Source organism: Pelodiscus sinensis, chromosome 2, assembly GCF_052426305.1.
Source record: "Pelodiscus sinensis isolate ZL-2025 chromosome 2, ASM5242630v1, whole genome shotgun sequence".
NCBI lineage: Eukaryota > Metazoa > Chordata > Testudines > Trionychidae > Pelodiscus > Pelodiscus sinensis.
This window is the reverse complement of record NC_143053.1, coordinates 49893091-49917748: the sequence shown is the minus strand read 5'-3', so window position 1 is coordinate 49917748 and position 24658 is coordinate 49893091.

The following is a 24658-nucleotide window of genomic DNA, read 5'->3' as shown; positions in this document are numbered from 1 at the left end:
ATAGACAGGAGGATTTTAGAACAGAGATTTCAAATAATTGCGATTCTAAGGCAAACATTGGAAAGTTGTTGCATGTTCATTGCAGTTGGTGAACTATACTCTTCAGAACTGATGTGTTCTTTCAAGGGCTTAGTTAACTAACAGTGTGACTATAGATCACACATTTATGTTAGTAATCATGGTGAGAAGAGAAGCTAATTAAAATTATACTGCACCTTACTGAAGGGAAATGGGTTTACTATAAGTCAGCCCTCCCATCTATTCATAAAAACAACGAGAGACTATAAAGAAGACACTGTGATGGGGTGTTCACTGTGGTGCCAATTAGGTTACTTGGCATCACCTGTGAGAGGAAGGGCCCAGGTTAATTAAGACTGGGGAAAAGCTGGGAACTGCACTATAAAGTCAGGAGACTGAAAGCAGAAGAGGACTACTAAGATGGAGGGATCCCATTGAAAAATATTGTAGGTAAATGTAAGGATAAAATGGATTTATTTGAAATGTCTGGAAGTACTGGGATACAGATAAGAAAGCCATGGTACTAAGACTAATTACTGACTATGAATGCCAAATGTTTAGTTCACCATCAGAAATGATCTTAACAAGCTAGACTCCATTCAATTCAAAGAAATGAAAATAGGAAAACAGTAAAAGGAGAGTTAAATATATTTAAAAGAGTATACTGTATTGACATATATGTGATAAATAGGACAAACATTTAGAGGGGTGAAAAGATGAGAACATTGGGGACAGCATTCCATCACAACCCTTGGAATAAAGAAACAAATCTAAAATGCTCTCAAATTTTGGTGCTGTTATGATATCTAAACTAGTATAATGTTGGATTTATATTGGATGCTGCGGGGGAGGGGGATGCAATCTTCTTCTCTTGTCAGATTCATTGCCATGTCTACTAGCTATCAAAAATAGGAATTCAGACAGCAGAAATAATACAATTAACAAAATATTTATTTCTAACAGAATTGGCACATATGGATGTAAGCATTGAAGCACACTGGATCTTATTGCATGTGGAGATAGCAGGAAATACAGTGGTTGACAAAATAGGAAAAAAATGCTGCAAACTGAAAAATTTTCATAGAGCTCCCTCTAAATAAATACAGATAAAAAATAACTTAATTAAAAGAAAAAGTGAAGTGATAGGAAGAATGTACAAAAGAAACAAGGAGGAAAAGATTTATAAAGTAAAGCCTAGAATTGAAAATTCAAAAAACCGAGAGACAATGTAAGATAGCTCCTCTTGAAATACTTACTAGACATCATGTGGCTTAGTTAATTAAGGACACTTTGTTGTTTAACACAAAGCTGGGCTGTGTGAGATGTGATTGTCAAAGAAACAGTTGATCCCATCCTCTGAGACTGGAAAGAATGTACCATTAATAGGGGATTTTGAATTACAAAGTTTACACTAAAATACCTCGGAAAGTATCAGAAAAATGGGATATAATTAAGAAAACAATATTACAATTTAAAAAAATACTATGTGAAGACTTAGATTAATTTTATATCCTGAAATCCTCTCCCAGGAAGTTATAGACTCAGAATGTGATTTTGCTATGGCACAAAATACGAGAAGAGGGCTGGAGGGGAACATCAAGGATAAGGAAGCTATCCAGGTAGAAAGAATATTCTGAGATATTGCCCAGGAGTAAAGAGCCTAGCAAGAAGCTAGGAATGGGAAAATCACGGGGAACAGAGTAAAGCTCCTGTGGTAAATCCAGAAAAGGTAAGGGAAGAGAGAGAGCTGGGTAGGAAGAAGCCTAGAGAAACATCATCAGGGATGAGTACTGAGTAAATCTGGATTGCTCATCATACATTCCCTGGTCCACAAACTAGTGTAGTAGGCCAGTCCGGGTTTCCCTGGCAGCCAGGTATAGTGGCAGAGCGCTTGAGCTGGAGTTGAATGTCACCTGGAGAAGGCTTCTGGACAGTGGTCCTGTTGGACTTACTCTACCATTTCCAGGGTTACTAAGTGGTGACTTGGCTAGAGGAACAAGTTACCAGAAGAAAGATTATTACAGGGCAAGCAAGGGGCAGCACAGGGGCACCCAATACAGTGAGATCTACATTTCCAGACTCATACACAAGGAGGGCTACAGGTGGTGAGTGACAGCCATGTTAAAGACACACACTCACTTGGTATTGTCAGGGTACAATACCATTTTTTAAACATGCTATTTTGAAAGATTAAATGTCAAACTCTTCTGCTTATACTGTATCCATGGAAATATAAAAAAAGAGGATATTGCAGATACTGCGGTGGCACCTGTTGCTTCAGTTAATGATATTTGTGCCAAACTATGTTTTCATCTGTTCACAAATACACTGAGGAAGTTTTACATACTGGGCTCGTCTACACTGGCCCCTTTTCCGGAAGGGGCATGTAAATTTCATGAGTCGTAGTAGGGAAATGCGCGGGGGATTTAAATATCCCCCGCGGCATTTAAATAAAAATGTCCGCCGCTTTTTTCCGGCTTTTAAAAAAGCCGGAAAAGAGCGTCTACACTGGCCCCGGTCCTCCGGAAAAAGTGCCCTTTTCCGGAGGCTCTTATTCCTACTTCGAAGTAGGAATAAGAGCCTCCGGAAAAGGGCACTTTTTCCGGAGGACCGGGGCCAGTGTAGACGCTCTTTTCCGGCTTTTTTAAAAGCCGGAAAAAAGCGGCGGACATTTTTATTTAAATGCCGCGGGGGATATTTAAATCCCCCGCGCATTTCCCTACTACGACTCATGAAATTTACATGCCCCTTCCGGAAAAGGGGCCAGTGTAGACGTAGCCACCGTGAATATTTTGTTTAATTGGGCAAGGTCTACACTAGACCTGCAGGGCCAGTTAAAGTACACAACTCCAGCGACATCAAATAAGTAACTGGAGTTGGATCTTGGCACCATCTTCACAGAAGGAGGCTGATGAGAAGAGTAACGGCACTGACCAGAACCACCCTCAGCATTTGATTTAGTGGGTCAGATCTCCAGCACAACAAGTAGACACATGACCTTAGATGTTTTCTATCTGCATATATGGTAGGTAATACAACACTTTATATTGGCCATTGTAGTAATTCAAAGTTGTGTGAAGAGCATAAGAATGGCCATAATGAGTCAGATCAAGGGTCCATGTAACCTATTGTGTCTTCTGACAGTGGCTGGTGCTTTAATTCATTAATTAATAGAAAAGGGCAGTAATTGAGTTATCCATCCTCTCTTGTCCAATATCAGATTCTAAAAACCAGAGTATGGGATGGTGTCCCTGACCATTTTGGCTATTAGCCATTGATTGAGCTAAACTTGATGCACTTTTCTAATTCTGTTTTGAACCCAGTTATACTTTTGGCCTTCACAACATTCCCTGAAAGTCAGTGCCAGAGGATGACCATTTAAAACAAACAAAAGGAAGGTTTTCTTCACTCAGCACACAGTCATACTGTGGAACTCCTTGCCAGAGGATGTTGTGAAGACTAGAACTTTAACAGGGTTCAAAAAAGAGCTAGATAGATTCATGGAGGTTAGGTCCATCAATGACTATTAGCCAGAATGGGTAGGAATGGTGTCCTTAGCCTGTCTGGAAATGGATGATGAGAGAGGGATCATTTGATGATTACCTGTTGTGTTCCATCTTTCTGGGACATTTGGTGCTGGCCACTATCGGCAGACAGGATACTGGGCTAGATGGACCTTTGGTTTGACCCAGTGTGGTTGTTCTTATGTTCACTGTCCTGTATTATTTTGACAAACCAAAGAAACAAACACCAAATCCTTGCCTACATGCTCAGGGCCAGGTAGGCAGGCAGAGCTTCAGAGTCTCAATGTGTGGATGAGACGATGGTGTAGGGAAGAGGGGTTTGGATTTATTAGGAACTGGGAACACTTTTGGCAGAGGGGGAGCCTATACAGGAAGGATGGGCTCCACCTAAACCAGGGTGGAACCAGACTGCTGGCACTAAACATTAAAAAGGCCATAGAGCAGTTTTTAAACTAAGAGATGGGGGAAAGCCGATTGGTGCGGAGAAGCACATAAATCAGATGGAGACTTCTCTTAGAGGAGAATCCATTGATAGAGATTCTCTAAGCTGTATTCAGCCCTCCACCAGGCCTCTCTGGTCCAGCAACAGCCGTGGTCCTGCTGGACCAGGGAGTCCCAGTTGGGAGACGTAATACAGGTTGAACATCTCTCACCTTATCTTTCTAATATGCTGGGCCCAACACAACTACAACACTGCACCTATCATTTGCTGTGGTAGCTTTCACAGCTCACATTACACAGCTACACATTTCTCAGCATGGCAGCAAGGGACCTGTAATAACCATCATCTCTTTAAGTGACCCAAAAGTCAACATTAGCAACAGAAACTGGTCATTCAAAATTCAATAGACTCACAAGATTTTAATCCTTGATTTGTTTGAGTCTTGTTTAAATGCAAGATGTGATCTCCTTCCTCACTTACAAATGTTAGTGTCTACTAATGACAGTTATGTGAGATCATTTTGTTCTCTACCAAATTATTGTTTACTAGAAGACTCGTCGGACATTGCTGAAGTCCTTACCTCGATTCATTTTTGTTTTGTTTTTTAAATAAGATGGTGGGGGTAGGGATGAGCAGTTCAGTAGGCAGGCTGCCCCCGAGAGAGAGGCCTACCTCAGCTCTCTCTCTCTCCATAGTAGGTTGGGGCCATTTTGTATCCATATAGGGCTCTAACTATCTTCTAAACTAGCGTAAATGGAAATATGTGAATATACTTGCTCCCAGCTAACAGGTAGAGAAAGAATAACTTCATATTTTGATTGCCATTCATCTTTATAATATATTGATTTATTGGCTTACTGAAACTTCTAAAACCATACTGTTTGTCTATTTTATTGCCACACTAGGGCATTGTTCACTGTGGTATTTTCATGCCTTAAACCACAAAGATAAATTCATAACTCCTTTGAATTAAGATAGTATTAGCCCCCATTTTATAGATATGGAAGTGAGGCTTAAGTGCTATTCCCAAGGTCAAAGAGAACATTTATGGCTGAGAATCAAGTCCACACCTTCTGAATTCTGGGCATGAACAACAAGATTTACCTTTTTCTCTATCCAAAAACTAAGCAAATCATTACAAAATTACACTACAGCCTTGTTCAACACAACACTTTAGAAGGGTTTGATGCTTCTGTCCTTGTTTCAGGGATAGGATTTGAATTGGCACAGAGATCTTAAGGAACATTTCTTTTTTTCTTATGGAACATTTCTTTTTTCTTCAATCTTTTATGTCAGTCCAAAGATCCAAAGTCCTAAAGCAGTTCAGAAAAACTACATGGTTGAAGTTCAGCACCTGATGGGTGCTGGAGGTACCCAGTTACCAAGGGTTGAACCCTCTGATGATTATACATGAAGTCCATGATGCTTGACAAAGATGTACACTAGGGCAAGGATAGATTTCCATTAATGAGGCATCTCTGCTCTCTCCTTTCTCTCTCCCTCTCCTCGCCCCATTAAAATCCCATAAATCTGAGTGAGAGTATTTTAAATGAATCTGGGGCTGAACAGTGACATACATTTCAAATGACACAGACAGTAGGGATGGTATATAGTAAAGAGCACATGACCAGACTGCATGAGGTTTTAAACAGATGGGGAAATAGGCAGCAAGTTGAAGCATGAAATTTAATGCTATTAAGTGGAAAAAATAATTTGGCATCATTGTCAGTTCACCATGTTGTTTAGGAGAAAGACAAAATATAAGCTACTATATATTTAGCCTATAAAATATGTTGAGAAGGAAGATCCTGCAACAAGACAAAATATGAAAAAATAAGATAATTAAAGAAGGGGAGACTTTCAATAAACCTCTGACTCTAATTTTTATGAAGCAGTAAAAATTCCCACAGAAGCTTCATATTTGCATGTGAACTATGACCAGTCGTTTGCTCTGAAAACAATGTGAAGAAAAATTTACAATTTAGTTCATGTTCTATGTGGCTTAATATAAATGAATCAAACAATATGCAATAAATTTAATGGACTGTTAAGTTTTAGTTCGGGAGGTATAAATCACAGGTGAGATCGCATTCCAAGTAGATAGACTAGAGGGCTGATGAAACAGTAAACCAAAAAGGCAGATCTTGTAGATATCCAAGCTTCAATAGAGTAAGAAACACGGTAAAGAGATGGCAAGTGGGAGCTGAAAAAAAAGCTTATTTTACTGTTGGATATAAAGGGGTATATTGCAATGGTGGAACCACCTGTTTTACCCATTAGTACTGAGATCGAAGCAAAATGGAATTAATCAATCTGAGCTCCCCAGTGTGGGAAAGCTCCTGGTGAAACTGAGGGGAGGAGGAGAGGGAAAGGGTAGCTATTGCAATTTGGATCCACGTTATGAAAGCAACATAATTTTGTATACTTGTGGGTCATTTATGGGTTTTGATTTCACAAAAGTATCTGCTCTAAATTCTGTTCATGCTCCAAGACAGATAGTGTATGTCACAAAGCAAAAACATTTCTACATTTATGCTAGATTCAGCTCAGTTATTGTGGTGGTTCCCGTTTATGCTTGCATTCACAAATGGGTAAAATAATGACCTTTACACGATAGACTTTGAGTTTCAAAATAAATAGCCAGAGGAACAGGTTCACCCATCTACCTTTAACTAAGCTTAGTTACTATATAATCTACTAAATAACTGTTCCTAGAAGGAAGCAAAATAATTGATAGTCCATCCCAATATTGGCTTAGGCATTGGTTGTTTGTTAAAATGCACCTCTACAATTCTTCAGTTATTCTTAAGAAACAAATATTAAATTACAGAGAATGGATAAATGAAAGAGAGTTTGAAGGAGCAACAAAAGCTGACAAGAGAAGAAAGACTGGAAGGAGGAGGGAGCCAGCAAAGGACAAAAAGATGAGGAAAGAGTAAAGAGGAAAGATATATATGGGTGTTTAAGACAGATCCTCAAGATCCTGCCATATCAGATTTTACTCTGAGGTGCCAAAAAGAAATAGTTGAGCACTATTTTTGCATGCTAAGAGATTTGCTGTTGCACCTCATGGCTTCCATTAGAGAACTTTCTCTGATGCTCTCAGAATGAAGTCATTAAGGCTTCCTTGAGTAAATGTGTTATTAATAATCTTACTGCTTTGTTTTTGTTGGTTGATTCATTAAGTTCATGCATGAATAAAGTCACTGTTCCAACAGATAAAGTGTCAATGCTTTTTTAACAGAAGCCTTTAAAACTGGTAATGCTCAATGTCAGGGAAATGTTGCACATTTCTAAAACCTTTCTTTAACCAATGACATTTATTTGTCTATAGGTTTTTCTTCAACCATCATCTTTATTGATCATTTTTATTTTCTGTTTAAAATGAGTTATACTAGCTACAATCAATGCATCCTTCCATACACTTCTCCTCTTCTCAACACTTCTTATGTGTATTGGGGTTCTCTTGGGCCAGGGACTGAAACGCCGTTGTGCTTGATGCAGTATAGGAAGAGAACACACTCTGCCATATTGAGTTTACAATGTAATATGAAACAAAATGCAATAAGAGAGCATGATACAACCAAGGGACATTAGATTAAATTAATCAGAATTTCATCCCTCACATAGTGGCTGAATTGACTCAGACTGTGTATGAATTTAAATAGGATAGTTTAATTGAAACATTTGAAAATATTTGAACACATGGCAACTTTATATTAAGTCACATTCTTAAGCAAATATCTTCATTTCTACTAAGCTGTGGTAATATGAGGCCTTTTTTATATTTGTTAGAAGAAATGGACAGTTAATGATTTTCAGACTGGCTATTACATGGGTGCATATGAGGAGAATGGGGAGAGTACTAATAATAACTTGTTCCCCCTCAGACATTTCCCATAAGTTTCAAGGTGTAATTTGTTATGGGGTAAAGGAGGCAGCTGCTCCCCACCCAGGTTTCCCCAGCCCCAACCACTGACTTATCATGGATCTATATGCTCCAGTATAGCTCCCACTTTTTGCCTCCTCCAGGCTTTGCAGTTTATAATACAGTCATAATGAATATACTGACGTAACTTTGCACTCCAGACATTTTCTGAAATGACACTCCTGCATGTAAGGGCCAGTCATAGTTGCAGTCTTTTAACACAGTTGCTATCCCTTCACTTATTGCTCCTGCCATTTGGCCCTAGGATTGGTGCCCTACAACCAAAGGAGAAAGAGCCAATCCCCTCTTGCCTCACTCTAGACCCTGGAATGGATGGAATACATGAATTCCAATTATATATGCTCTAATATTTTCTAAAGTGCCTAAGTGACTTAGTCCCATTAAGTTTCAATGTGAGTTAGGCGCCTGAGTCATTTTGGGTCTTTTGGACAAGTTCTTTTATGAGTTTTATCAGCTGCTTTTAATACAGGAAGGCAATTATCTTCCATGTGGTTTGGAGTCTAAATGGAAAAAAAAAACCCTCTAAGAATGTGTGTATCAAAACTTGGTATCATTATCTCACCCGTTCTTGCTATCTTGGCTTTTCAGCCCTCATGTTCATTTAATGCAGCTGGAGTATGACACAAAATGTAGTGTTCTGATTTTCTAATTTACCAGTTCACCAGCGCAGACTTCATAGACTCAGTAGCTTCAAAGTAATGGAGTGGAATTCAAGATATATATCCTATCTTCTCTTAAAAGAAATATAAATAGCATGAAAATATATTTTTGCCTCCTTTTGATGAGCAGATTTGAAATCCCCATTGCTAAAAGAGAAGGCTTCAATCTGTCCAATGTGATGTAGCACACTGTGTACTGAAACCCATCAGTTTCAAAACAATTGTACAGCAAGATATTCATATTTATGAATTGAAAAGTAAGCAAAGAACTGACTAAAAAGGTAATGATTTCAAAAGGCAATGTAATGACAAGTGGGCAGGAAACATCCTGTTGATGGGTGGTCTAGAGACAAATGTTAGGTAGTAGTTTAGTTAATCATCAAAGAGAGGAGATGAGCATCTGGATCTTCAAGATATTCCTAGATTTGGAAGTGCTACAGGCAGTAGTGAACACAGAAAACAATACAAAAGGGTTATGACAATGGGTAATTAATTACTAAATGGAGTGGCTACTTGATCCAATGTGATGATTGCAAAGTTCTGGCTGATAGATGTGAGACAGTAATTTCCTGAAACAACAAGTAGTTCTGTGACACTGTACAGGCTCATCTAGACTATGGGGAATGGTCGAAAGAAGATATGCAAATTCAGCAGGAATTTGCATATCTTCTTCTGATCACACTTTCGAAAGCAAACTTTCGAAAGTGAAAGTAGTTAAGTCGTGGCTTTTTTGGTGAACCTGCCCCCCCTTTGTTGAAAAGTCACATAAACCTCCTTTTTTGAGGAAGAGTGGCTTTTTGACAAAGGGGTGAGGGATCACTGAAAAAGCCATGTCTTAACTACTTTCACTTTCGAAAGCTTTGCTTTGTTTTCTAAAGTGCAATTGGAAGAAGATATGCAAATTCCAGGGGAATTTGCATATCTTCTTTCAATGCTCCCCATAGTCTAGATGAGCCCACAGAGACTAACAAATTTATTAGATGATGAGCTTTCATGGTACAATCCACTTCATGAGATGAGTTGCTGCACTGAAGGCACTCGGGGAGTAGCTACTTGGGGAGCAGTGATTTGCTGTTGCTGCAGAGCTCAGGAGATATCTCCTCCATTTCTCAGGGCTTCTGGCAAGGAGGCTGCAGGTATTGGTTTACATAGATGGGCCTTCCTGATTTGTGGGGATTGAGAAGAGACCCTATGGGCTTTGTCGTTTTGTAAGCACATCACTAGCTATGTTAATTTCTTAAAGTAATATATATGAGAATAATATTTCCAATAAAATATGCTATGTTAATGTAATTGACGTAGTTCATTCATCACCTTTTACTATATTTTCCCCAGGCAACACTGGGTATTTCTGCTAATAGAGAATAATTTTGTATGAAAAATCATATCCTCACTCACCCTTTATTTTTGCAGTATATGAGTGTGATCATTTACTTTTCTGATCAGATCTGTATTCATGGTCTTTTCATACTTACCTTCTGCAAACATTAAAGGTCTCAAGCTTTGCTGGCATAAATATGCACTGAGAACATATTTAAATCTCAAGTACCTGAATATTCATAATAAGAAAATTGTGACTTGTGTAGCTGATTGTAAGATGTATCGTTTGCACTGCATTGTTTAGTTACATGAGTCATCAAATCAGTGAACACATGCAATTGTGTGTATCTTAGGGTACGTCTACACTACAATGTTAATTCGAACTAACTGATTTTAATGGGATCAGGATCAAGCTGCAACCACGCTACACTCTCCTTGAGCCACAACAGACTTTCCTCTCATGCGAATGGGAATTCACATAGATTTAAAACAGTGTGTTACTCTTACATCTGCCACATTGTTTGGGTTGCATAATGATAGGCAGGAAAAATCACTGTACTGGACTGAAATTGCAAGTAGTACATGTCTATTTTAAGCTGCTAATACTTCATCTAACCTACTCTGCTGAACTGGCACAAAATGAACTTGTATAATGGCTCAATTACTGTCCATAAAACAAAAGTAGTAGGTTGCTATTCCATCTCTTCAGTATGGTCATTTCTGAGTTATAGCCAATAGAAAGCAATTTTTAGAATGCCTAAATTCAGGCTTTATTAAATTTGTAAATGAGTTACAAATATAACATTCTATATTCCAAACTGTATTGTTTGTGACACTGGGAGAAATAATCTTCATCAAGTGAAATTATTTAGGTGGCTGATTAAAAATGTATTTCCTAGGTAGATTTATCCACCAAAAATAAGACAAGTACTAAATAAGGTTCTGATAGGAAACCCACAACTCCCTCTGAATTGCAGGGAAATTTTAATCTAGATCCATGTTCAAGACAGAATTTTGCAATTTGGATTATCTCTATAATGGGCCAAACTGCCCTTTTCATTTCAGTGTGGTTATCTGTATGTGTAAGGGGTGACACAAGAAACAAAAAATAAATGTCTGTTGAAGGACATCATGACAGGGATGTTCACTTCTTCCTGTGATGGACAACTAATATTTCAATTCAACTGTGAGTTTTATCTTCATATGGTGTATAAAATGAGACCATCAATGAAATTATTTCCCTCTATTCTGTGGCTATCTATATTTTAACTTCATTCTTCAATCCCAATGATGCTCATATAATTTCACTGAAAAGCCTCATCCATGAACAGTCTATTTTTCCTAATGAAAGGGATAATAAGAATAGATAAGAAAATATCAACATTTAATAGTCTTTTTAAGACTTAATGATGCAAGACAGCCAATGCATCTGTGCATATTAATTCAAAGCAATGCTACAATTATGAAAACAAAATCTTAATTTTCCAAAATAATATTTAAGTTAAATAGTTCATTTTCTTTTAAAAAATCTATTCTATGTAACTTTAATACAAAAATGCATAGGTTAATGCAAAGGAATACAATAGAATAGAAAAATCTGGCTTCATTTGCATAAGCGGGGAGCCGTCATTTTTAAAACCCCGCTGGTTCGAACCCCGTGCAGCGCGGCTACACGGGGCTCGAACTAGGTAGTTTGGAATAGGAAGCCTAGTCCAAACTATCTAGTTCGAGCCCCGTGTAGCCGCGCTGCACGGGGTTTGAACCAGCGGGGTTTTAAAAATGGTGGCTCCCCACAAATGAAGCCCGGGAAATTCAAATCCTGGGCTTCATTTGCAAGTGCGGTATGCCTACATTACCCTCTTAGTTCGAACTAGGAGGGTAGTGTAGACATACCCAGATTTACTTCAAATGTAGTTTAGGAACTGAAGCGCCAGCCATAGTGCCAGTTATTCTCATGAAGAACACCTTGATTTCCCCCATGTTATGTGCGATGGCTTCATTGTCTCTACATCTGTTCTACACAGAACAGTTTCTGGGGCATTTTTTTTTAAATAGCCCAAGACAACATTTAAAACTTCCAATAAAAACTCATAAGTAGTTCAATGTCAGATGAGAGGAGGGTGTGGAGAACAGCACTAGTGGAGAAGATTGAGGAAAATGGTAACAGGAAAGAGAGAGAGAGAGAAGGAGCAGAATGGAAACAAATTATGCAAATGACATTTTGGAAGTGTCAGATCCATATGACTCTGAGCCATTACCGTAATGGGTTATACATTATTATCTTTAAATCAGCTCAACAAGCCTGCAATGCTACCCAACTAATTTTCATTTTTGGGGAGGTATTTTTGTACACGCCATGTACAATTACATTTTTGGGTTGCTTTATGGGATAAAATACTCCAAGCTGTGGTTTTTAAGTGGCCAAAGTGCTTGATTGTTTTTGCATTGATTTTCTATTTTTTTTCCTTCCTAAGTAATACTGCCAAATGCACTGCTTTGAAGATTTGTTCTTATGCAAAGAGAGATACAATCTGGATTCCTTACAGATAATAAGCGTATCAAACTTCAGTGATAGGTGGGGGGGAGGAGGGAGAGGGAGAGAGGGAGAGGGTAGATTTGACTGTCTGCAGCCAGCTTGTCACAGTACAATTATAACTGAAAGGGAATGGAGTGGGATCTTAAGCAGTCCACTGCTTTATATGCCCAGTGAATACAGCAGCTCTGCAGGCTCTCCAAAAGGTCACCGCTTTAACATTTTCTTGACAATACTTTAAGTGTTCTAAATTCAGTTCTGTGCACATTTAGGCTCAGTTGGATAGTCATTATAATATGCTGATTAACTACTAATGGATTATTAAAATCTTATTTATTCTGAGGACCTGAGTCCAGTTGTGTTTCAGATCACTAATGAAAATGAATATGGTGGCTGTATCTTAGTCCAAATGTATGACCCTCAAACAACCCATTGATGTCCGCTCATTTTCACACATCTGTTAGGGCTGATTCAATAGAAAAATCATGACTAATCTAGCAGTGATCCATTAGGTCAGGACTGATCATGAGAACTCTGGCTGACATTCAGCTGTTAAACACCATAAGGGCTCAAGAGAAATCCAGTAACCTTTAGCAATGGAATGGGTAGCTGAGCTATACGTAACAAGATGAAGGCCTAAAATATAAGCCCATATTGCACAAGCTTGGTTAGAGGCCTGAGGTCTATCTGACAATGGACAAAACATGGCTAACATAAAGCAAGCTAAGTTGTGAGCAAGAGACAGGCTCCTGCTCTCAGAACTTGGCACAAACAGGGCTAGAGTGAAAAACACTCATTGGTAATAGGTTCAGGTGAAGAATAGTAATTGATACTGATCATAAGCTGAAAAAAAGCACATGGTAGCACCAGATCTTTAAAAAAAGATAATTGAACCCACACGACACACAGATACAGACCCAAGTTCAGGAAAGGGTCTAAAATGACAGCATGATGGATAGAGATGATCTAATCAAACCACGAGGTACAGGGTGATGGGTGGTATCTAATAAGCGCCAGAGGGTGGGAACCTAACACATCAGGAGTGATGTGTAAGTTGTTTGTACCTGTATGTAAAGTGGTGTCTTGGGGGACATATGCATAGTGGTTCAGTAGATTCTACTGAGAACGGTTACTGTACTTCATTTAACAATAAACCTGGCTGTGCATCTTCAATCCTTATCTGGTTTGTGGTCTTTGAGGGGCTCTCTTGGGGTCTGCTATGGCAACTAAGGCACAAGTTGACACAGCACATACCACTGAGCACACACACAAGCAGCCTTCTGGTTATCATCATCCACAGAGCCAGGGACCTGTGAGGACACCTCGGAAGTAAATCCTGATTCCCTCCTGAATAACTGCACTATGTAGTCAGGGTATGTCCGGGAGTGAGCCTCTCAGTCAAAGGAAGCAGACTCAAGCTCATGTGCGACAAATAGAAATGTAGAGGTTGCTGAATGGGCTGAAGCTTGGGCACTCAAGCCCACTTGGCCACCTGAGCTTGAGACCTTGAGCTGTAACATTCATCCTGCTATTCATAACAAGCTATCTTGAGCCCTACTAGCATGAGTCTGTCTATTCAGACTGGGAAGCTCACTCCCAGCCGCAGTGTAGATGTACCAAAAAGATGCAGGATTCTTGCCCAGAGTGAATCTTGGTTGTCCATGCCTTCCCCCTGCAATGGAACAGGGGAGAAATGTCCCGCTCAGTTCTATCACTTCCTTCAGCCCAGGCAGCAGGAAACAGCAAGCAGCCATGCGTGGGGGGGAGGGGGAGAAATGGCTATGTGGGAACGCAGTAAGAATGGCTCTATTGAGATCAGCTGGTGATAATAAACCAGCAGACGGTCTTTCATCCATCCATAAGGAGGTAGAGGGTTTTGGTGCTTCACTGGGCCTAAGGAAAACATTTTGAAAATGGAAGGGATGCTTGAGGGTATTTTCTGTGAGTGGAGAGAGACTAGGAACAGGAAGAAAGGTGAAGTTGCTGCTGTGGGGAGAAGAAATAAATCAGCTGAGTTTTCTTGGCTGCTGTAACTCAGAGTGGAGCCCTCATTAGAGGGAGAGCTGTGAAATGCAGGTCTTTTACACACTACATCAAGACTTCAGGCTTCTTTCGGAAGAAGCTTTTCCAGAAAAGATCTTCCGAAAAAACTGACAGGTGTATTGAGGCCAGCGTCCACAATGATGGTGGGGAAATGGCTTCCTCACCCCTCAGGAGTTGGTACAGCTCCCAATAATAGGGGCAGGTGTGGGATCCTGCCCCAGAGCATGAGCTGTACTCTCTGGACCTCAAGTATCCCTGGCAGAGCTCTTTCACCTTACTCTGGACCTGTTCCAAGGTCTGCGGTGGGTTTCTGCACTCTGCCAGGGACTTGGCCATGCTCTCAAAAATATCAGTGTTATTCCACTTAGAGTAGAGATCCTGTAATGTCTCCTCCTTGCCCCACAGTTCAAGGAGGGATGGGATCTCTGTTCTGGACCAGGAGTGTGCCCTCCTCTTGATCCCCCTGGTGGGTGCTGAGACCCCTGAGGCTGCTCCCTGTGAGGGCCAGGAAGGTATTGGGGGGCTTGAAGCTGGTCCATGGGTGGTGATTCCTGTGGCATGGAGAGCCACGCGGTCAGGGTGCTGCTCTCAGGCCAGCTTTCTGCCACAAGGCTTGTCCAGGGTCCTTGCAGTTTTAAGAGGGGCCAGGAGACAGGAACTATAGAGCTGTATAACAGTGTGACTAACATCTTTACTTTTATTGTAACGGTGATGAAGAGCCCCCATCAATAGCCACCAGGGTACCTGTGTTATTTCCTGGAGGCCTCTTCTTTTGAAAGAAAACCCCTCTTCCCCATTCACACACGCTTTTTTCAGAAAGAGCTCTGTCCGGAAAAGGCTTCTCCCTCATAGAAAAAGGATTACCAATGCCAGAAAACCCCCTCTGTTCTTTTGATTTTCTGTGGAAAGAACACGATTGCAGTGTGGATGTAATTGAAGTTTTTTTCAGAAAAACACCCGTTTTTCTGACAAAACTCTGTAGTGTAGACATACCCTCAGTCTTTAATGACTATGTATGGATTTAAGTTGAAATACGGAAGTTTGAACTGGTTTGCCTGTAATACCAGTTTACTCAAGAAGAGCCTTAAGATGCAGTAGGGAAAGGTTGGGGCAGGAAATGGCTAATATGTCCCCCAAAGTAGCCTGAGCCAACATGCCCAAAAGATGTGCTTATTTAGATTGTCTCCTCGGCATTGCCCAATAGCAGGACTAGTGAAGACCAGGACTTTAACAGGGTTCAGTAAAGAGCTAGATACATCCATGGAGGTTAGGTTCATCAATGGCTGTAAGTTAGGATGGGTAGGAATGGTGCCCCTAGACTCTGTTTGTCAGAGGCTGAAAATGGATTACAGTAGAGGGATACTTCATGATTACCTGTTCTGTTCACTCCATCTGAGGCATCTGGCATTGGCCACTGTCAGCAGACAGGCTACTGGGCTAGATGGATCTTTGGTCTGACCCAGTATGGCTGTTCTTATGTTCTTATGTTTTTATTTTCATAGGTACCAGCAGAATTTAAAGCTGTCATATTTAAATGGAAACTTTTTGCAATTGCTCCTAAAGCCAAGGGTAGTATAAATTATTTTATCATGCCCATGGGGATAAATATGGACCAAAACCTAATCAGACCCATGTTAATTATCCACTATCACAAACCAAAAATCAAGCATGCTAATAGCTGCCAGATTTGCCATCAGATTTGAAATGTCAATACTTTTTACAGTCTGATATATTAAAGGTCTCATGACATTGCTCTTAAGACATGCTACAATACTGCTGATTCTCTGCGCTCTTCAAAATATCTTTCAAGTCTTTTAAAGAATTTTAAACAAGCCATGATTTATTTTCAACAGTCTGGGATACAGCATACTTTCACTTCTGGCATTTAGTTATTGGGTAAGATAGTCACGTTTCTGTTGAATTGTACTGTGAACATAGAATAAATGGCTTGTGATGTTTAGCATTCTTGGTTAAAATCCCATTTTTATGGTTCAAGAAAAGTGTTATGACCCATATACTGCAGCTACTGACTTATCTACGCAGCAGCTTGATAATCTAAAACAATTTTAAAAGACTTCTGAAAATAATATCACATTTTGATGTAGTGCACAATTGCCAAAAATTTCATAGAGGTTGTTTCTTCAACAATTGAACTTGCATAATATGTTGTTTATGTTATTTACTAGGTGCCTTGTATAAAAAAGAACTTAGAATAGCAGAAAACTGTTCAGATAATGTTAAAGTGGCAGGGTTAAACACTGAATATTCAGAAAATTACAAAGTTAAGCTAACGTAAGTAAATTACACCCTTTCTCTTCCAAATTCCATGGGGTTATTTGACACCCAAGTAGCAACAAAAGCTCTAAGATCTGATTTACTGGTTTAATGACATCAGCTGAAGACTCTGCAACCTAGATTTCATGCCCCTAAAGCATGAGTGGAACAGTAGTTAAAAAAAAAGTAATTTTCAAATAAGAATGTGTGGACAAAGACAGTGAAGTTAAAGAATAAAGGAAAGGAAATAGAAGAAAGGATGGAAAATAAAGCAGGAGAAGGGGAGGAGGCATACAAAGGAGGAGATTCTAAATACCTTCTTCGATTACCTTAACAATCCTAAAACCATTGTGGCAATGTGAAGGCTTAATATGCTACAACTTCAATTACAGAGGAGGGATAGAAAACCCATTGAAGGGAACGTTTCCAGACTGTGCTTAGGCAGCCAGTAGCACTAACATACATTGTGAGATGTGAAGAGAACTACAGCCCTACTTATATTTCTAGAATGTGTCAGAGGGGTAGCCACGTTAGTCAGTAATTTTAAAAACAATGAGTAGTCCTGTGGCACCTTGGAGACTAAAAAAATGTATAGGATCATGAGCTTTCATGAGTAAAAGTGGGTTAGTCTCTAAGGGTATGTCTACACATCAAAGTTAATTTGGAATAACAGCCGTTATTCCGAATTAACTTCCATAGCATCTACACAAGCAAACTGCTATTTTGCATTAAATTCAAAATAGCGGGGTGCTTAATTCGAGTTAGTTAAACCTCATTCTACAAGGAATAATGCCTAATTCGAATTAGTTAATTCGGAATAAGCACTGTGTAGACACTTATTCTGAAATAGGGGGCCTCCAGCCTTCCCAGTTTCCCCTGGTGGCTACTCTGGGCCAAACCAGGAAAACTCTTCTCCCTCCCCTCAGCCCCAGAGCCCTTAAAGGGGCACATTTTGGCCACAGTGCCTGTGCCATCTCCAAGCCTGCCGGCCCAGAGCCAGCAGTCACTGCCCCGACCCAGTGGCCCCAAAACATGAGCCAGCAAGCCACTGGCAGCCAGCCCTTCACTGCTCCCCAGGAGCAGTCTGCCAGCTCCCAGGAGCCTGCCAGGACCTGGAGAAGGTGGGCGCCTTCCTGTCCAGGGCAGAGATCAGGGTGGACTGTACTCAGGTTTGGGGAGCTTCCCCCACATCCATGATCTCCGCATTAGACAGAGGAATGCAGCCATCTATGGCAGGAAAGTTGCCAGCCTGGCCACCAAAGGCCACATGCGAACCGAGGAGCAGGTTTGCATGAAAATCAAGTTGGTCCAGTGAGACTCCCAACCCTGAGCTTCTCCTCCCCCTTCCTCCCCTTGCCTCTCCCTTCCAGCTCCCTCCTCCCAGGTTTTCCCCTCCCCTTTCCCACCCTCATTCCCACCCCAGTTTCAGTCAATAAAGAGAGTTTGTTTTTGGCAATAAATGTGTTTTTATTTGACATCAGGAAGGGGGGTGAGGAAGGGGTAAGTGGAAGGAGAGAGAGGATGTCAGCCATCAGAAAGCGCAGCCAAGCTCACAGCAACATGTCTATGAGAAGCACCAGAATGCCCAGGGGCAGCTCCGGCTCCGAGTTCCAGAGTGCTGTGATGTCCCGAGTGAGGGCAACCAGAGCACGCCAAGACACAAATGCTTTGCTGTCCCTCATCGAGGCAGGAAAGCAAGCAGGGACACCTGAGAACCGGCTACCTGGGGGGCAGGGAGGTGTCCCTTTAAGCACAGGCATCAGATAGCCTCAGGCAGCAGCCATACACAGACACTCTTGACCTGATGCTATGCCTAACCTGGTTCTGGCTGGCCTTAAATCTGATTATGTGTCCAGTCAGCGTGGATGCAGTATTTCGAATTAGCAAAATGCTAAAAGCGTGTGTAAACGCGTTAATTCGAATTAGCTTAATTCGAATGAACTATTTCAAATTAAGATAATTCAAATTAACGCTGCAGTGTAGACATACCCTAAGGTACCACAGAACTACTCATTATATTACTAGAAGAAATCAACTTTTAGAAGAGTATGTCCACACTGCATCTGACTATTAAAAGGGGGCCCACCTTATTTGTGCTAAATTCAGATGGGTGACACTCCTATCTGTAGCTCAGAAAGTGCTTTTGCTTCTCATTTTCATTTGGATGAAAACCAGCGTTGGTAAAGTACTCAAGGAAGAAGAGGATGGATTTTGATTTGGTAGGCCTTGAGACTTACTGAGTGTGGCTTAGAATATCAGGAGAAAATGTTTTTTAACATGCACAATTTTATAAAAATATTTGTTCGTGTCTACAGGGAAGATTGATGGAAAAGAGTGTGAAGGAGTGGATGAGTCTGTCAAACTTGGGAAATAAAGTATAAGCTTATGCCCCCTCATTAAGGCAACAAAGGTTATATTCAGCAAGCCAGGGGATCTTTTTCCTATTTGTTATACATAGGGAATGTTAACTTCAATATTAGTTACTGTATATATCATCATCATCATTAACGTCAGCCTGGTGCAAAACAAAATAGAGTCACATCACAATGAACAGTAAACACAATACACTGGAGTCATCCTCCAGAAAGCTCTCCATGTTTTGTGGTCCATGCATAGCTGTAAGAAGTGTGCCATACTGCATCCTGTCCAGTCACATGCAGCATTGAACCAAACTAACTGCAGCTGTCCACTTCCCCGGCACCAGTCTCCCCAAACTTCCTCTGCTTATCTGACCCATATGCCCTGAAAAATTCAAGATTTCTTCATTTGATTGTCTTGGTGGCATCAGGGAAAATTCCAGTTACGCTGTATATCTGGGTGCTTACCTCATTAGTTATGTGCAAGTTACAGTTAACATGCAGCAATCACCAATAGCATTTCAATTTTGAAGGCAGAAAACATCGTAAAGACCTGTTCTTAGTGTCCATGTCACATGCATTTAGCAAGATGCTAAACATAAGAGACTGTAGAAATTTCATTTTGCACTTCATGGAAATGCCCTTTACTTCTCCAAGGGTATGTCTACAGAGCAACATTATTTCAAAATAACGTAGTCCGTGTCTACACAGCAGGCAGTTATTTTGAAAAAAAATGTCAAAATACTATCAAACTGGACGACTTCTTACTCCAACTCCTGTAACCCTCATTGTTGGAGGAAGAGTGCTCTGTTTCTAAATAAGTGCTGTGTAGATGCTCCTAATTTAGAAATAAACTGTTTCAAAATAAGCTACTCAATTGACAGCCCTGCTGTGTAGATGCAACCCAAATGTGGCTGTATTGCTAGAGCAGCAGTCATGAATTCAGTACTAGATAGATATCTAAGCAATAGTTAGCACCCTTTGCAGTCATACTAGCCAGGCATTTGAAACGCTCAATATCATTGTCCCCTTATATTTAGGTAGGAAAATGTTTTCCTATTCAAGTGACCGAATATCACCATCACCATTTTCTTTTCATATGATATCTTTAAAGCTAACTTTTCTGCTTCCATTGCTACTCTTTCTAGAAATAAATTACATATAATCTAATATTATTTTAACATTATAAAATTTGAAACAAAACATATAGGCTACGTCTACACTGGCCCCTTTTTCGAAAGGGGCATGCTAATTTTAAACTTCGGAATAGGGAAATCCGCGGGGGATTTAAATATCCCCCACGGGATTTAAATAAAGATGTCCGCCGCTTTTTTCCGTACTTCAAAGTACGGAATAAGAGATCCTCCGGAATAGAGCTTTATTCCGGAGGATCGGGCCAGTCTAGATGCTTTTTTCCGGCTTTTCCCCAAGCCGGAAAAAAGCGGCGGACATCTTTATTTAAATCCCACGGGGGATATTTAAATCCCCCGCGGATTTCCCTATTCCGAAGTTTAAAATTAGGATGCCCCTTTCGAAAAAGGGGCCAGAGTAGACGTAGCCATACATATAAATAATGTGCTTCAATGGTTCCAAATAGATTTTACTGGACTTTTTGCTCCAGGGAAATCTCAGCTTTTTAATCTGAATCCAAAATATTTTGGAATTTACACTGGAATGGAAATTCCATATTCTGAATAGCTCTATTAATAGTTTTCTCAAATATTTCAGTTAGTTCTTAATATATTATATTTTCAGTCCCAGACAAACCCATTTGAGACTGTAATGTATAGTCCTAATTAAACTGAGATGGTCCTGTATAATTAATAATCCAAATATTAAAGGAAATGTCATTATTTTTCATTTCAAAGCTTCCTGAATACCCTGAATTTTTAATTGATGCTTCTCTATTGGTAAAGTAGTATTTACAGTTCTAAAGCATTTTTATAAAATAATCTCTTTGCCATAACACATTACAGGAAGTATTTGTCTTGATAATATATTTGCTACAGTATTATTGTCTTGATCCACTCCAATATGTCAATATGTTGTGTTGCACACTTTATTGTATAAGTAGCCTGTGTATAAGCGATGTGTAAAAGGTATGCAATCGTGCACATCAGCATGTAGCAGCTATTTATTCTAGCTTACAATATAAACAAATAAACAAACACAACATATACACACAGACCAATATACAAAGAAATGTACAGCAAAAAGACTGCACTGTGACTACAGCTGTACAAATAGGGGAACAAAGGAGCTGGGAGCTCTTCCTACTCTTAGAACACCTAGGTAAAGAGCAACCTGTACTTTTGTGTTGGGGGAGCACCTTTCTAAAGGTGTGGTACAATGTACTGCTAACTGGCATGCTCGGATTACTAAGGTGACCATATTTTGGAAATAGAAAAAGGGTCACAGTTTTCTTTTACCATTATTGGGGTCACAAATTAATTATAATTAAAAATTATATTTTTAGCAAATGTGGTGGAATTGCTATTTACAGCAGACAACATGTGACTCAATGGCATTTCTCATAGCTCAGTATTGTTCCCAGCAGAGCTACAGGACATTTTAGGCTAAAACTTTAATAGAAAAATGCAAATATGGCAACACTAACCTCTTTTGCAAAATTGTGTTAGTTTCAAGAATAGAAAACAAATTAAAAAGACAATGTTTCATTCAGTATTTTAATTTTCAGATTGCATGACTTTTCATTTTGAAAGTTCATCCCATTTAATTATAAAAATTAAAACCATAAAACTACTCCAAGTCTAAGTGAAACATTGTTTCATTTCAATCATGATTTCATTAATTCCATTCAAGTCAGGCCAACTCTTCCTGTTTTGGCCTTGTGTGGGGCTTTGACATCCCATCACATTGCCATTTAATGTTTCTCATCAGATCACAAAAAGCTCATTTGTATATTACATTTTCTTTGTGAATGAAGAATACCATAAGAACACTCTCTTCAGCACAACATCACACCATTCTCCCTCATGCCTTTGCAGAGAAAGAGAGAGAAACTTTTGATTTTAGCTGGATTTATTTAACTTGAGAGAATAACATGAAATGTTTCATTTCACCTAAAATGATTTTTTTCAGCTTTTTGGTCAATTTTTTTAATAACTGACAGTGAACTGAAAAATGTATTGGCAGAACTCTATCTACTGGTGAATTACTGTTCTGAAAGAGTTTATTGTCAAACACTGACCAAATGTCATTAACTTTGAGTAAATGAGCAGCTTTGGTAGTTCTACTTTTCTTTTTGCTTGAAATATGGCTCATCACACTGAATGTTCACTTGAGTGTACTGTGTGTTCCAGTCCACTTACTTTACTTTTCAGAGAAAAGATTTTTCTCCATTTATGCTAGTGTAGGAGTCATGACAGGTAAAGGCCGTCCATCCACAGAAAGAGCTGAAAAGAAAATATGCCTGAAGAAAAGGTAAGGCTAAATTATTATCTTTAAATGAAATTGTTATCCAATAAAATAATTCTCAGTTTTTTCCAGAATCCTTATTCCATCATCCAGAACCACATCATTTATTAGTAGGGGAAAGGCAGTGTTTTTATAACTTCTAGCTAGAGAACCTATCGGCCAAAAGATCAGCAAAAGTTCAAAACTAAACTGGATATAGATTAGTATCAACTCTAGAGGACAAAATAATCCACAACCACCTCTAAAGTACTCCTAAGCCATCTTCAACTTTCAAAGAGTTTGGTATATGTGTCCCACTCACTGGAATTTTACACAGTTTACACACGCCAAATAGACAAGAAACTCTCATACAGCTGTTCTTTGGGCTTCCCTTCCATAAGCTGACCTAGACAATCATCTCATTGATGAGCAGGATGAATAGAGAGAATAGGAGGATAATACTCTAATGCCTGAGGTTCCTTGCTTCATGGAAAGCCCTGCAGATTTTCAAGGAGTTTATAGTTCTCAAGACCAATTCCTTTCAGCCATAACAGAGATAAGTTTCCCATTGACCCCTGGAACCTCCCCTGAGCCAGCTGAAGCCTGTAGATGACCTGATTATTTCCTGTTCCTTTCATTATTAATCCATACAGACTTGACATCTCTGGCTGATGTCTCAGGATGAAATCTATGCAGGTCACACCGATTCTTCCTGTCCTGGTCCAATGTGGGGTTTTGACATCCCATCACATTGCCATTGAATGTTTCCCATCAGACCACAAAAAAGCTCATTTGTACATTACATTTTCTTTGTGAAACAAGAGTTGACTCAGAACACTCTCCATAGCACCACACCATTCCCATTCTTGCTTCTGTGGAGAAAGAGAAATCTTTGCTTTTAGCTGGATCTATTGAACTTAAGGGAATAATATTGTGACTTCTTCAAGAAAACCCACTGAGGATCCACAATCGGAAAGTAGGACCCTCAATTACAGTTGTAATAATATTTTTGTAGTTACACAGACTCAACTATAAGTATTATGAATCAATCAATCAATCAGCCAATGGAAGAAAGACACTTTAAATAAGAAGTGTTAAGGGTCTAACTGAAACAAAATTGCTCTCAAATATTAGAAGAATGGCATAGTCGTATGTGAGCTGATATAGAGACATCACATTTAGGCTGTACGAGGAGGAAAATATGACCCAGAGCCTCCGGTTTGAGTTGGAGACTTCAAAAAACCAGGTTCAACACCCTGTTTTGACACATACTTTTTCTGAGATCTTAGACAAATGTACTCCTCCTCTATGCCTTTCCGTAAAATGGGAATAATGATACTTCATTACTTGAAGATTATATGATCAGGAAAATGTATTAAAATTATAAGGGCCATATAAATGCCTCAGGGATATTTTCCCCTTTGTTTGAGCTTTCTATTTGTTATCTAGACTTGTGAATATATTTGAAGATTGAACTGAATGCTAATTATTGAGCTTACATTACAGCATATATTCTTAATTACATTACTGCCATATCTTGGCCATTTCTTACAGAAAGTTTAGGCATATGTGATATTAATTTAAGGAATCCAAACTTACTTTGACTGTCATATAGAAAAGTATACAAAAGTACACATCTATGGAAAGATTGTACCTTACAGATGTCAAAAATAAGTCATCATCTGTCAATTCCTAAAACCACAAGTCTCTTATCTGTCTTCTACAGAAACTGATTCATTAAATCAAACCACAATTAGAACGATGCCACATGACATAGTCTCTCCAGCAGAAGGCAATACTTGGACCATTTTACTAATGGGGACTTTGCTTTACTTTCAGTTTTATAAGAGAATTTCTGTCTAAAGGGCATGATTTATAACATATAATTTCATGCATGCTCCCAGACGCATCAGAGTCTGGATACCATCTAACCTGAATGATGCTAGTTTAGAGAGTGGTTTATTTAAAATGCATTTCTTACCAAAACTTCTTGAAACTGATGCATCTAGGAAAAATTATCTCTGTGATGTTGTGAAAGCTGTCAAATGGTCTGAGATAGGAGTTTTTCTTTTATTTTATTGGCATCCAGAGAATACCCATTAGCTATTGATTTTACCCATGA